The sequence below is a fragment of the Biomphalaria glabrata genome, chromosome 6, assembly GCF_947242115.1.
Source record: "Biomphalaria glabrata chromosome 6, xgBioGlab47.1, whole genome shotgun sequence".
NCBI lineage: Eukaryota > Metazoa > Mollusca > Gastropoda > Planorbidae > Biomphalaria > Biomphalaria glabrata.
This window is the reverse complement of record NC_074716.1, coordinates 30742750-30756927: the sequence shown is the minus strand read 5'-3', so window position 1 is coordinate 30756927 and position 14178 is coordinate 30742750. Positions and strand designations below refer to the sequence as shown.

The 14178-nt window shown below is 35.8% G+C and overlaps 1 non-coding gene across 1 annotated transcript; it reads right to left on the bottom strand.

The window, feature by feature from the left end:
- Positions 1-13627: 13627 nt before the first annotated feature.
- Trnat-agu (transfer RNA threonine (anticodon AGU)) lies at positions 13628-13701 on the bottom strand. The gene has a single exon. It is a non-coding gene; the product is annotated as a tRNA-Thr (tRNA).
- Between the last annotated feature and the right edge of the window lie 477 nt (positions 13702-14178).

The following is a 14178-nucleotide window of genomic DNA, read 5'->3' as shown; positions in this document are numbered from 1 at the left end:
TGTACTTATTCCTAGACCTATTGTACTTATTCCTAGACGTATTGTACTCCATAAGCACTTGCCTTTAGATACTGTGGTCATGTGGGAAGCAAACAAGTAAGATCAAAGTAATTCCGTCCCAGATTACGTGGGCATCTACCGCCTAGATAGTTTCCATTAACATTAGGAGATATTAGAGTATTAGATATATAAGCATTGTTCTGCATATTGAGGTATGCAACCGTGAAAGCGAATTAGATATTGTGTATTCATAATACTAATTCATGTATCCAAACGAGTGATCAAACATATTAATATAAAACAAAGAAAAACAATATCTACAAGCCGAGGTAGCTTTAGCAAATAGAAAATGTAAATACTGTTTTCTTATTCTAATTAATTATAATTTGTCTTCTTATTTTTCCCCTCTATATTTAAATTGTATTTCATGCGTAGCGGATAATTTTAAAGTTACATTTCTTTGTTGAGATCGTTCTACAAGACTAGTGTAATATGGTCTAGTAAAAACTCAACATAAATTTAATTCATTTTTGAGTTACACGTTATTTAAAAACCATCTATGCATCAAAATATAATTCTATAACAATAAAAAATTAAACAGGTGGATAAGTAATAACTGCAAAGTAATGTACTCATTGGAACTCCCACAGCCAACACAACATTTTTGTTTTCTTACTGGTGCTGCTGTGGGTCACAAATGGTCTTAGGCTGGGCTGAATGAACCCATTTGCCCCATGGTTGCTACGCCACTGATCGAGAACAGATTTTTAAAAAAGGAGAAACAAAATAAAATATACATTGGGGGGGGGGTGGTACTGTGTTTCAAATTGATATTAAACACCCCGAATATAGGGCCCTAACATTTGAATATTATATCCTGGCATGTGCAAGTCATAACCAATGATCCAACTAAATCAGCTCAGGAAGTATTTCAATTGACGTCTTCAAGTCGGGTTGAACATAAGATAATTTTATTGGTCCAAACAAATGGAATTTAGGTTGACTACAATTGTCCACTTAAGCATTAATAATAACAATAACAATAATAAGGCTTGTCTTCAAAACCGAAGATTAATAAGGAATGCAGTATTTCCAGAGGCTACACAGCATTAATATAATAACAATATAGATGTAAATACGAACAACACCCACATGACTAGCGCTTTATGAATTAGGCTTCTATGTACCTTTCGGTGACGACAAGTGACCTTAATGAAACACCCTGACTGAAAGTATGATTAAGGAGTTTCTGTTCTAGCCTTAATGGAGAGGAGACGACCACTTCAGTTTAGATCTGATGTAACTGTGGTTTAATGGGGGGAAATTGTCTTTAAGAATTTTGTGTGTTTGGAAAGGCAACCTTCATAAGAAAGTTATTCAAGAGATGGTAGCCTTGTTCGATTGATATCTGATGCATTATTAATTAGTCTATTTAGCCAGTGTACTTGTTACAGTGAAGTATTACCATACCATCTGGTAATAGCAAAGGTAATCTATTAATGGTTGCAGAATATAAAAAAAAGTGATAATATTGTTTTTTTCAATTTTAAATTTGGCTAGTTTCCTGAGAAAAAAAAGTCTTTGGTAAAAAAAAAGACTGGCTGTGTTCACTCCATTTTATTTTGTTGTTAATGGTTGTACCTGGTTTATACTTGGTCTACGCTCTAGTTGTAAATCTGAATTCCTGCCAGATTGTCTTTATATTTCATAAAATCTACAATCATTTCTTTAGTTTTATGAACATTTAAGATTAGAAAGTTATCTACACACCATTCGCTTTGACATATTGTGGGTGTTTTATCAGAAAGTTGAAACCCCCCGCTTGCATATGTTTGCTAACATTCAACTCAGATCTGTGTTCATGAGATGTGGTTGGATAGGGTTCAAAGTGGATGAGAAGTCATTGAATAATACTCTGATTTGGTGTTTCTGGGTATCAAAGTATTGCATCTCCATCTACCGTACTTTTTGACGGTTTGTATGCAAACTTGTTGATGTTTGGTGAAAATAAGAACTGTCCGAAATCAAAACTCAATTTTCTGTTTGATGAACGTTGACACTGTAGAACAATGGTAGCAGAATGCTTTGCATTAGAATGCTCAATAGAGCAATGACTAAACAAGTCTGAGTTCAATCGATCGACTAAAGCACAGAGGATAAAAGCCTATTTGTTTAGAACATAGCATTATAAGCTTCTCACTTAATTTGTCGGGTCCCGAGACTTTGGCTGTGTTTACTTGTTTAAATATTTTGGTCATTTATTTTGTTTGTTTATTAAACAGTTCTGGTTTGGTCTAGGTTGCTTCAGTCGAATGATGTCAATATAATATGGTGGTCCTTCTCAAAGTTGTGGTCAAAACGACTATAAATATCATTTAATTCATTAACAACAAAGTTATTACTTTACGACTAGCTTCCTAAGCACTGTTTCAAGCTAACCCAACAAGCATTGGAGTTTGTTTCAAGCTAACCCAACAAGCTTTGGAGTTTGTTTCAAGCTAACCCAACAAGCTTTGGAGTTTGTTTCAAGCTAACCCAACAAGCTTTGGAGTCTGTTTCAAGCTAACCCAACAAGCTTTGGAGTCTGTTTCAAGCTAACCCAACAAGCTTTGGAGTTTGTTTCAAGCTAACCCAACAAGCTTTGGAGTTTGTTTCAAGCTAACCCAACAAGCTTTGGAGTTTGTTTCAAGCTAACCCAACAAGCTTTGGAGTTTGTTTCAAGCTAACCCAACAAGCTTTAGAGTTTGTTTCAAGCTAACCCAACAAGCTTTGGAGTTTGTTTCAAGCTAACCCAACAAGCTTTGGAGTTTGTTTTTAGTCTAAAACTTTTTATTTTTTTTATTTATTTTTTTTTACCTTGACTCTCTTTTTTCCTATAAAATTTTTTTGTTACATTTGATGTGAATTCAGAAGCACGCGTTTGAACATTCTTTTCTTTATCGCTTCCTTGATTTCTTTGGTCATCCAAGGTCATTTATTATTGAATGATTTTATTGTCTTCTTGGGTATAATCATGTTTTCACAGGACTGGATATAAGTAAGAATCGATAGTTGTGTTTTCATCTATGTCAGGGCAGTTGTTTACAAATATGTCACAATCGGTCTGCTCGAGACAGTTTTGTAGTAAAACAGCGTGGTCAGACCAACACTAGATGGACTGTAGCGATCTCTAAAGTGTGATCACAATGTCATACTAGAATAAAGAGAAGGGTCGAGTATAGTCTAAATACTAGTCCAACTGACAATGTCCTGATAAATAGTTCATTTGTTTTTAACGAACAATTTTCTATTCAACAGTATGGACATTTGTAACATAACGAAAATAATTTAATGGGCGAGAAAAGTGAGAAATCATTTTTTATAGTGTAAAATGAATAAATAAATGTTGGAAACAAAAAGTATGCATATATTTCTTAGCGCCGGTAATAAAAATATTTCAATGGAAAAAAAAGGTCTAGTCATTTTCTGGCACAGTCAAGAACTTTGTAAACTGTTTATATTGCTTAAAGACCTAAAATATAAATATATAAATATTTTTTAACATAACTATGCGAGACTATAATTAGCCAATGTAACGAATATTACTGTAAGCAATCAGTTAAAATACTATAGCCTAGTATATCTGCATAAATTAAAACAAAAAGAAAACAAAAATCTTGATTAAGAATTATTATATTATTGTTTTTATTTTTCAAATTATAACCATATAATCATCAAGAAGATTAATTCGATAATTTGCAAACATGGTGGATGAGACTCGAACTATTAATATCATAAGATAATATTGGTTAAAACACACAAATCTATGTTCTAAATCAAGTCTTGATCACTGTTGATTCATATATCAGTAATTGATTTTTACAGTGACATATCCTGCTATGTACACTGGGAGTGTACGTCAGGAAAAATTAAAATTTCAAAAAGAACAAGCTGCAAATGATAAATCTAATAATAATTCATAATAGTAGGATACTTTATGTATCTAAATCAATTAGTTTTTTGTTTGTTTGTTTTTTTAAATCATTTATAAAACGTGTTATTACTTACATTTTCCGAAATGGTTTCATTTTTTAATTTTTGCCAATGTTGTCACTTTGAAGCGTAATAAAATAATAAAACGCAACTGTAAAAGTCAAACAGCAGTGACAAAATGTAGACAAACATGTTCTTGAACGAATCCAAAAGAAAATGTAGAAAATACTTACATAGATTTTTTAATACAATATTTTTAGAACCATACATTGCCAGTGTACAAAGTAAGATATCTTCGACAAAATTTTGTGTTTTTTTTCTCTTCTCCAGACGTCAATCAGAAGCCTGGTTTTTACTTCTGTTCAGTTAGTAGCTAACGCTGTTTTTTTTTTTTTGTTTTGTTTTTTGTTGGGTTTTTTTTGCAATAGTTTTTGTTTAAGTATCTCTCCTTCTATATTTCTCTTTTGTTCTCTTTTTCCTTCTTTCTCTTTCTCAATTGGTATCTTTCTCTTTCTCTATCTTTGTTATATTTCTCTCTTTCCTACTATTTTTGCCTTGCTAAGTTATTTGACAGGAACAGATCTTTAAAATGCAATTTAAAACTTATTAGCTTAAATATTTATTTGAAACTTCTTACCGATTTTTTTTTCGTGATGTGATGGATCTAGTTTTTTACTTATTTTAAGTGACTTTCTGAAAAGCAGCATTATACAATAACAGTATTCTTCAATTGTAACGCAAGAGTCTTTTACAGCAGTTTGTTCTTTTGTGCTAATGAGAGGCGGGTCAACACTAAACTAAACTCCTACTTGTTGGAAAGCAAGTAACATAACACTAGTCAACAATGAGAGCTTGGACCATAGCCTACTGAACAGGCTATAAGCCTGAAAGATTCGCAATAGAAATATGTTTTATGTTGTTACAAAAATCGATTTTTTTGTTGTTGAAGCAGATGGTTGTCTCTAATTTCTCTTTCTATTTATTGCTTGTAATACTTCACTATAGCAAGATGTCCTACCCGTGATCTTACACACTCAGGTTCTTCTGTTCCTGTCCAGCTTATTTCTACACAACACGCTGCACGAAATGTTCAGGAGCGTCGATTTATTTATTGAACTTTTTACTGAATAAAACAAAAATTTCGGTCAAATGCGGGAATACCCGCTCAAGCGTATGAAGATTCAAAGGAACATTTTTTTTGAGTCGAGTGCGGAAATACCTTTCTGAAAATGTGTTCAAAATAGCCAAATTTAATTATAAGATTGAATAATTATTTCGCTGGAATTGTTTTGTTTTTTAATATAAATAAATGTCAAATTTCTATGAAAATCGTTAGAGTAGATTTTCGAAATCTGTGTCCACCAACCCATGAAAAGTTTGCAAGCTAGTGAGTTTATGTTTTTTTTTTTATTTTAATGGGTTTGATTCATTCCCATTGTAACTATAGATCCTATGTAACTTTGTGATCATTCTTTCCCTTAGTCTGGCAAACAAAGACATTAGTGTCACTACAGTTTCGTCGATCTTTTTGTGAGCATTAAAATTAACATACTAACTAGGACGTTGTCCAGACAGTTCCCATGCTGCATTGTGGGAACGTGTCTAGAGAACATTTTGAAGAGTTCATCTCTAAGAACGGGTCGCATAACAAAACCTTTGTTGGTTTGTTTTGTACGCACGTCAACAACTACAGAATGGTGTGAGACCCTTCGCCGGAACAGAAAAAAAAAGAAGTCAGAGATAAATGACCTTAAATCAGGCTGGCCCACTGACCTATATTTGTGCATGTGCACCGCATTACTGTGTGTGTCAAAGAGACATGCGCACATGCATTGTAAAGTTTACCCTTCGTGCAGGATGACGTCACCTCTGAGAAAGTAGAACATGACCTCTTTTAGGTGGATGAATTCTTCTTCTACCAGCATCCGCCTTTGTCTCAGTTTATAATTGAAGCATCTACATTTTTTTTTCTTTACCTTTAGTAAGCCAATTTATATGGATGGACTCTAGTTTTTTTTTAGTAATTTTTTTTCCTTCGAATCTCGGGTAGAAGTAGAAGATGGGGGGGGGGGGGGGCTGGAGGCTAATGGGACCTGCTAAAGGGGTAAGATGGACGAGTCCAGTAACAAACCGTTGCAATGTAGGGTTCAATGCGCCTTTGTCTATGATCAATAGTAGCCCACAAGACCCTAGAAAGAAAAAAAAACTGAAACAAAATTTTTTTTTTCATTAAATTTACAAAAAAAAAAAAAATAATAATTGGCATTCTTTGTGTATATGGGGGCGCGGTGGTTCAGTGGTTAAGCGCTAGGCTTTCGAACCTGGGTTCGAACATCAGTGGACTGGGATTTTGAATTTCGGGATTAGCAAAGCGCCCCTGAGTTCACAAAACTCTAATGGTTACCTGACTTTAGTTGGGAAAGTAAAGGCTGTTGGTAGTTGTGCTGGCCACATGACAGCCTGCTCGATAACTTTTGGCTAAACAAACATCATCTGCCCTATAGATCACAGGTTTAAAAGGGAAACTTTACATTTACTTGGTGTATATCTCTTAATTATGTTCTATTTCTGAGATCAAAGATACATTGAAATAACTTTTAGTTTCTACACTTCGAATGAAAACATTCTGGAAAAACCCGAGATCATTGGGCAGCTTACTACAGGACGATTATTAAAAAGTATTTATTATTTTAGTCCACATGTCTCTCCAATTAATGATTGTACCAATGGTATAGAGATATTGGCGATGGGGCGGTGTGGGTGTGGCCTGGAAAGTGTTGGCACTTCCTGCTGCCATCCTTGATCTAAATCTAAATCCAATAAAATTCGAAAGTGACTGACATGGTTTTTATTCGTAACTAAAATTTATATTCTTTTCCTGACCATTTGTTTCTTTTTGGGGTGGGGTATATACATCAGAGCTACAACGCAATAACTTCTGTACATAGTTCTCTTTGTGCTGAAGTAAGGTCCCACATGCCATACATCAAAACTCTGAACCCAAAGATTCACGTGTTTTTTGTTATTTTTTTTTTAGTTTTGCGCGCGAAGTCATTGTTTACGTAGTACATCAAGGACAAAAGAACATGGTCGAACTAAGGGCAATAACCAATATATATTTATTCTCCTTCGTGTTCTACGATGTGCACTTTTCTCATTTCCTAAAGATCCAAAAGAAAGCCATGGAGTCTAATCCTCGCTTTAAAGATCCGGCCACATCAATGACATGGGTAAGTTGAATCGGAAACTTCCAATACGTCCAAAACCTTTCTATTCAAACAAAGATTCTAACCCATTTCTAAACAACACAATTTATGTAATCTGTAATCGGGTCATTAGCCTTCCATTTCAGGTATTTTGTAATTGTTCTTATATTTTGTCTATATGTGAAATACAACTACATATTTTGCTTATGTAAATAGAACAAAGTCGGTAATATCGATCAACTCCCACGTATGAAATTTTACTTGGGGCAGGGTCGGCTTCAGCATGATGAGACCAGGCAGCCGCCTTCTGTGGGCCTGGCACAGGACTCAAAACAATTTCTTAGAGAAGAAATAGTGAAAACTTGTGTTGTTGCCTTAGGCTTTGAATAAATTGCGTAATTGTATTTTTCGCTGTTTATTTGCTTTTTTTAAAATTTCATTTGCGCCCACCCAATTCCAATGATCTAAGGCCGGCCCTGCTTGGAGCTATTTACAAATAACATTTGAACATTCAGATCCAAAAGTTCCAATCTAATACTACATAATGTCTTTAAAAAAAATAAGCGATATTCATTTGTACACACAATATTTCTAACAAATTGCCTATTTGTAAATTGTATATAATGAAAAATGGATAACACTATAAAAACAGTTAGAATCTGGTTGTAATCATTTCTTGATTGTAAACCTTGATTGCAGTCTATAGCATGGAAACTGTGGTGTGGTCTTAGCTACGATTTTAATTAGCACAATTTGTTCAAATGTTATGTGGCAGAGTGTCGGTTCGGGGGAAATCAAATCCCCACCGGCTCTGGATCGGAATGCGAGACCTTGCACCCCTTCTGGAAGTATCTGGAGGCCCCCCTTCTTGGATTCGTGTTCTTACCGCCCCCGCTTTTTTTTTTCTTCGTTATTTCCACCTCCTAATTTTAGGTAAATTAAAGAACTTAATGCTGTACCAAGGAAGGAATGAAAAGGTGAAGGTTGTCTCATGTACATAGAAGTTTCCCACGGTCAAAGGCCGAGATTAGAAAAAATGAAAAAAAAGACGGGGGTGGGGGGATAACTGGATGTCTGTTTTCTGTAGAATGTCTGATGTCAGACATTAGGTGAGACTCACGGATGTGCACACCCGGGTTGTGTGTAAATAGGCTACATGTCTATGTATTTTTTAATAAATGTTTTTTTGACTTGCTGTCATTAGATGACATTGTGTGTTGCTGTGTAGGTCTTCTTGACATGGCATAGCAAAGTTTTGATAACGTGTTGTATGTATGTGCGGGTTTGTATGTGTGTAGATGACATCGTAAGGCTCTTCAAGTAAGTACTTGTTCATAGTGAAGTGTGCGCTACATTAGTGCGGTGTCCATAAGTGTAAAGCTACAGAGTAACCTTGGTGTGTGCCAAATGTGTCATTGATATTTCACGTTTAGTCGAAGTGTGCAAGTGTAATCAAGTGTGTCAGCTGTGTACATATGACATTAAATGTATGGGAAAAAAAAGAAAGATGTAAAGCCTTAACTCAATGTCAAAATGTTTCACAACATTTTTAATGACATTGATACAAAGCAAAGATGTGCCCAATGTCATGTTGTGTTGGCAATGACATTTGGCGTGAGTGTGGGGGGGGGTCCTTCTCTATATCATTCACCTGGTGGTGTCACGTGTGTTAGATCTTGAAGCAACATCTGAGGCTTCCAGGAGTGGCTGCTGGCATGTCTTGGAGATCGACACGATGGTTAATAGTTCGGTTGGGAGGGGGGATGGGGGGGGGACTTCCTGTTGCTCAAAAAGCCTGAGTGTTACGTCATAATTCAAAGTATTCCAGTAAACTAAATTACCTTAAAAATAAAATGTCTAAATTTTATTTTATTTATTTGTACTTATTATAATTTTAAGTCTTTCGTCAGAGAGTTCTGGATGAAAAACTATTTTAACAGAATAAAATGTTTATTCTTTAAGCTATCTGTACAACTAAGAGTAATGGAACATATATAAACTATTAAAATAGAAAATACATTTAGATAATGACAGATATAGCTTTGATAGAAAGATCTGTGAAATATATTATGTTAGAAAGTTTACAATAGTTGAAGAAGACACTATGAAACAAAAGATATTATGACCTATACAAATATTACGGACACAGACACTTCATAAGCTTAATATTTCAACATGATGTCCGTGATGTCTTTGTTCATGTATCTCTTACCTCATGGGTACCTATGAACAACAAGATGGGAACTGCTGCTATATTTTAATGTCTGTCAGTTCATAACAGCCAAACAGAATTTCAAAGTGAAAAGGAGGGGGTGGAATAGGAGAGCAACTGAGGCTTATAAACCTATTGACAGTGTCAGTGAAACGTGTCTTCTGTGTCACCGCCATCTTTTTTCAGTGTCAGATTATAGCCATGTTATTTTAATCTAGGACCAAATATTAATCTAGGTCAAATATTAATTTAGGTCTAAATAATAATCTAGGTCTAAATTTTGTTTTGTAATACAGTTACTAGCCGAATATAACCTCCAGCATGCGGGCCAGGATTACCTGATTAGTAAAAGAGTTTCGCTCTTTAACAGTTAAGATATTTTCTTATATTTTAGAAAACCCCCCTCTCCCCCCGGCTGGAGATGCATTGAACATTCGCTAGTGTCTCCGCCATGATCTATGGAACATTTATGCCAAGTTTTATCAACATTGGTCAAACGGTTTGATTTCTATGCGGAAGATACGTACATACATACATACGCCTTACATTCTACTTTATATTGAAAAGTACAAAATTATGCTTTACTTTTTTGTACGTAATTTTCTCCAATATTAATAATACTCCGTTAGCTCAGTCGGTAGAGAATCAGTCATTAAATCTGGGTTCAAGTCTTCAAGTCCTTAAAAACTTTTTGTTTATTTTTTTTTTTAAATACCGTTTTCCGCACAATTCAATTTTAACAATTGGATCTCCATAAAAGTTGAGATGGAATCTATCGCCTCTTGAACACTCAATAAAACAAAATGAATGGTGTCTGAAAGCATCAGAGAGAGACTTTCAAATATTTCAATAAAAAAATTTAAAGTTGTTGAATGCTCATAATGTATGTAAGACTATTTTCTAAGGCGTACAGTGTGTGTGTGTGTGTGTGTGTGGGTGTGTGGGTGTGGGTGTGTGGGTGTGTGTGTGGGGGGGGGGTGTGTGTGTGTGGGTGTGTGGGTGGGTGTGTGGGTGTGGGTGTGTGTGTGTGTGTGTGTGTGTTTGTGTGAATAAATGATTTTCGTAATCAAATTCTCCAGCAAAAAATATATGTTTGGGCAGGGTAGCGTTACAAAGTGGGCCGTGCCATTTAGTTCCGCAAGGTTGTTAACGCCGGAAGTGATAATGGTCTTAAGCCCATCATTACCTATAAAATGCTTCCAATGGCATGTGTCTCAAATAGCCTCTGACAACCAGTCCAACTCCTGGCCTTCACGTGTGGTTCAGTTACTGAGCCTGGCGGAACCGTTACCACAGACAGGAGAAGGAGCAAAGGCGAGCAACTGGCGCCTAAACCAGTAAGCTTCGGGCAGGAGGGGCTCGTTAGCCTTGGTTGGCTACCCATCTAGGAGAATGAAAACTCTTAATCCAAACCTCCTCTGCCTTGCGGCTATACCCAAACACGGGAAAGGCTTCGGGAGACAAACCCTGAGGAAAAATCCGGAGCTGGTGACCTTTAGGCAGATTGTGGCACATTGTGCTACATCCTGGTAGATCCTGCGGCGCTACTGATCCCAAACTGTATTGGATATTCCATTTAGATGTAACATATATTAAAATTCAAGTGTTTTGATAGGCAGAACAAAAAGAAAACAAAAAGTGGGGTAAGAGAAGATTGATATATAGATCTAGTTAACAGGCCAGAAATGAGTGTGTGTGTGTGTGGGGGGGATATTTTAAACCGGGCCGTTTTAATTAAACGTAACATTTACTGGAATACAATGGAGACAAATTGGGGGCTGTTGAAAAGCGGGCAGTTTTATTGAAAGGGACGGGGAGGGGGTATTATTTGAGAATTAGCAGGATGTAATAAAAAAAAAGAGAGACCAGGCCAAAAAAATATCATGAAGCATATCAAATATTTCGAAAAACAACTGAAAAGCAGAAGAATATAGACAGACGTATAGTGTAAATAAGACTAGGCATTATTGGTTACGGAGGAGTGTTGGTGTGTGTGTGTGTGGGGGGGGGGGGGGAATAGTGATACTCAAATTTACGGGATGGTCGAATTCAACGTAATAGATACTAGAATAAACATGTTTTGAGGAGCGCTTAACTTTATATAATTATTATCCATTATATTGTTATAAAAAAAAAGGGATGGGTCCACTGCAAAATAAAACAATGTCTGGGAACAAATCAAGAGGGAGAAGCCAGTGGGCAATGCTAGTAATTGTATAAAGTCGAGATATTACTAATACCTTCTAGTCTACGGTCGTTTTGTTTTATGCAGATCTAGCCAATTGGTCGTTGTGGCATAAGTAGATATAGGTTAATTGGTCAGATTGCAATTTCTCATGACCTTCGAAAGTGGAAACGTCTGAGCTTTGCATCTTCAAATATATATATATATATCTTAAGGCCTTTAAATAAAGATGAACACAGCGTGGCTGCTTTAAGCTTGCAGTACTTGCAATCCATTCAGGGCATACTAATTAACTTCCTGTGTATTGACTCTTGTGGTTTGAGAACCTGTGCGCCGGAGACAGAAAGTTGATTGCTGTTATTTAAGAAGCTGTGTTGGAAAAGGGGGGGGAGACATTTATTGAAACAAACATAAAAGTTAAGTAAAAACAGACGTGAAATACACACGTACACCTCCGTCCTCCTCCCTCTCTCTTTTGTTCCTCCCACCTTTCTCTCTCTTTATTTCTCGCTCTTCCTCTCTCTCTCTCTCTCTCACTGTCTCTCGCTGTCATAACTAGTGCACAGTTCCTGACTATTAAGGATACACTCTCCACCCTCGCACGTAACACGTTACTTACCCCCCCCCCCCCCCTGCACGCCTTCTATTCCCAAAGTTCCCTATGACGCAAGTTTCCACTACATATTGGTTTGCTGTTTACAATTGATGAGTTGAGCATGGATTCGTACATTTTAAAAACAAAGACGTATCAGGCAGGCTCGCGCAGAGGTAACCTAGCAGTCCTAGCTCGTATTCACTTTTGAATTTAGTTAAGAGCAGAGATAAGCGGACGTTGCCAACGGGGGCCAATCTGAGTTTGGGGACGAATCTAAAGCGATGACAGTAAAATTATTTTTATTACATGTGTATCTGGCTTGTTTTCTTAAGTTTTCTTTCTAGAAAATCTCAAATATGATAAGTCAATATTTCTAAGATGTGAGGACGAGGGGCCAAATTCGCTTGGCTGCCTACAAGGGGACTTGAGTTCGAATCCCGACTCAAGTGTATTTGATAAGCGCCTAAAGGTAGCATGGACAACTTCCTCGAAATAACCCTTTCTCCAATGGTTCCTTAACAAGAGATTTCACTATAGCGCTCTGAATACGCCCTAAGCATGGACGTTGCGCTATTAAAAAGCTATAATAAAATAGTGTGATTGGAACAAATGTCTACCAATGTTAAAGAACTTCAGTGAACAGTACCAGTATCTTTCATTGTTCACTTTTTAGCAGAATGCATTGTTTAAGATACATTTTTTATGGAAGAAGAATTAGACTTGCGCTTGGTGACATATTTAAAAAACAAATAGAGAATACACTTGCGTTAATAAAGAGTTGATACGAAGGTCAACTGTCACACATTTTTTTTTTAGTTGGCTACAGTCCATGGTCCTTGACATTGTTTAGTTTATCCTGAAAATCTCTAATTTTCGCAGCACTTTGTTTTAAAGGAAGGCTTTCAAAATCGACATAAAAATCATGCTTTTGAAAATACAAGTAATATAATTTAATAAAAAATCAATTCCCAATTTTCAAACAATAGAGTCATTTAAACAATCCTATTTTACTAGTCCTTGAAAATATAAAATAAAAATAAAACAAATTTCCCGGCATGGGAATCGAACCCACGACTCAGCGGTATTCAGTCATATTGTAAAAGGTCCAACATAAATATATAGATCCTGATCTAGTGGAGTATCCTGCGTGGCGGCCAATCCGTAGAGAGCCAGATGTTTTGGTGTATCCGGCGTACAAACTAAAGGCTGTGCAGATAAAGTTATGTCTTTTAAAAGTTGGGTTGGAACATCTTCTGGCACTTCAGAATGTGTACAACCTGATTGGTCCGAGCACACGCAATAACGTGATTGTTTGAATGGCACGTAATGTTTGACCAGTCTTCCTAAATAACAAACTTAATTACTTTGGTCATATTGTTTTAAATTTAGTTCAAATATTTAGTTTTAAAAAATATAAATAAACAAACGGAAAGAAAAAAAAAAGTCGATTTCCACGTAGGCTCCAGGGGGAGTCGAACCCTCGACCTTCTGCTTACTAGGCAGACGCTCTAACCAACTGAGCTATGGAGCCGACGAGCATGTAGAAAGATATTAAAACTGTATCAGCGAAGGTATACTACATAAAGGTCTGATATAATAAAAAGGAGATAAGTTTTATTTCACCCAGTTAAGTTATATACATTGTACATTCTTATTGGTAAATGGATCGAAATACTTGGCCTCTAGCTAACAATATTTAGCTACCATTTTATTTCATAGCCGTTAACTAGCCCCAAGAACTAGACTCTAGAGATTCACTTTCAAAAAAACATTAGCCAGCAGGGACACCAGAAATATTTGGCTTTGTTAACGAAACGGATGGTTATAAAAGTAGTGGAATTGTAGCAGACGACTTATATTATTCAAAAAACAACTTGATATAAATATTTTTAAAATGATTATCATATCTTTCGTTTGATCATATTTTTAAGATTTTAACATACATATATCTTATAATTTACATAGAACGAGATAAAATAATTATAATATTAAATTAAGCAATCTGTAT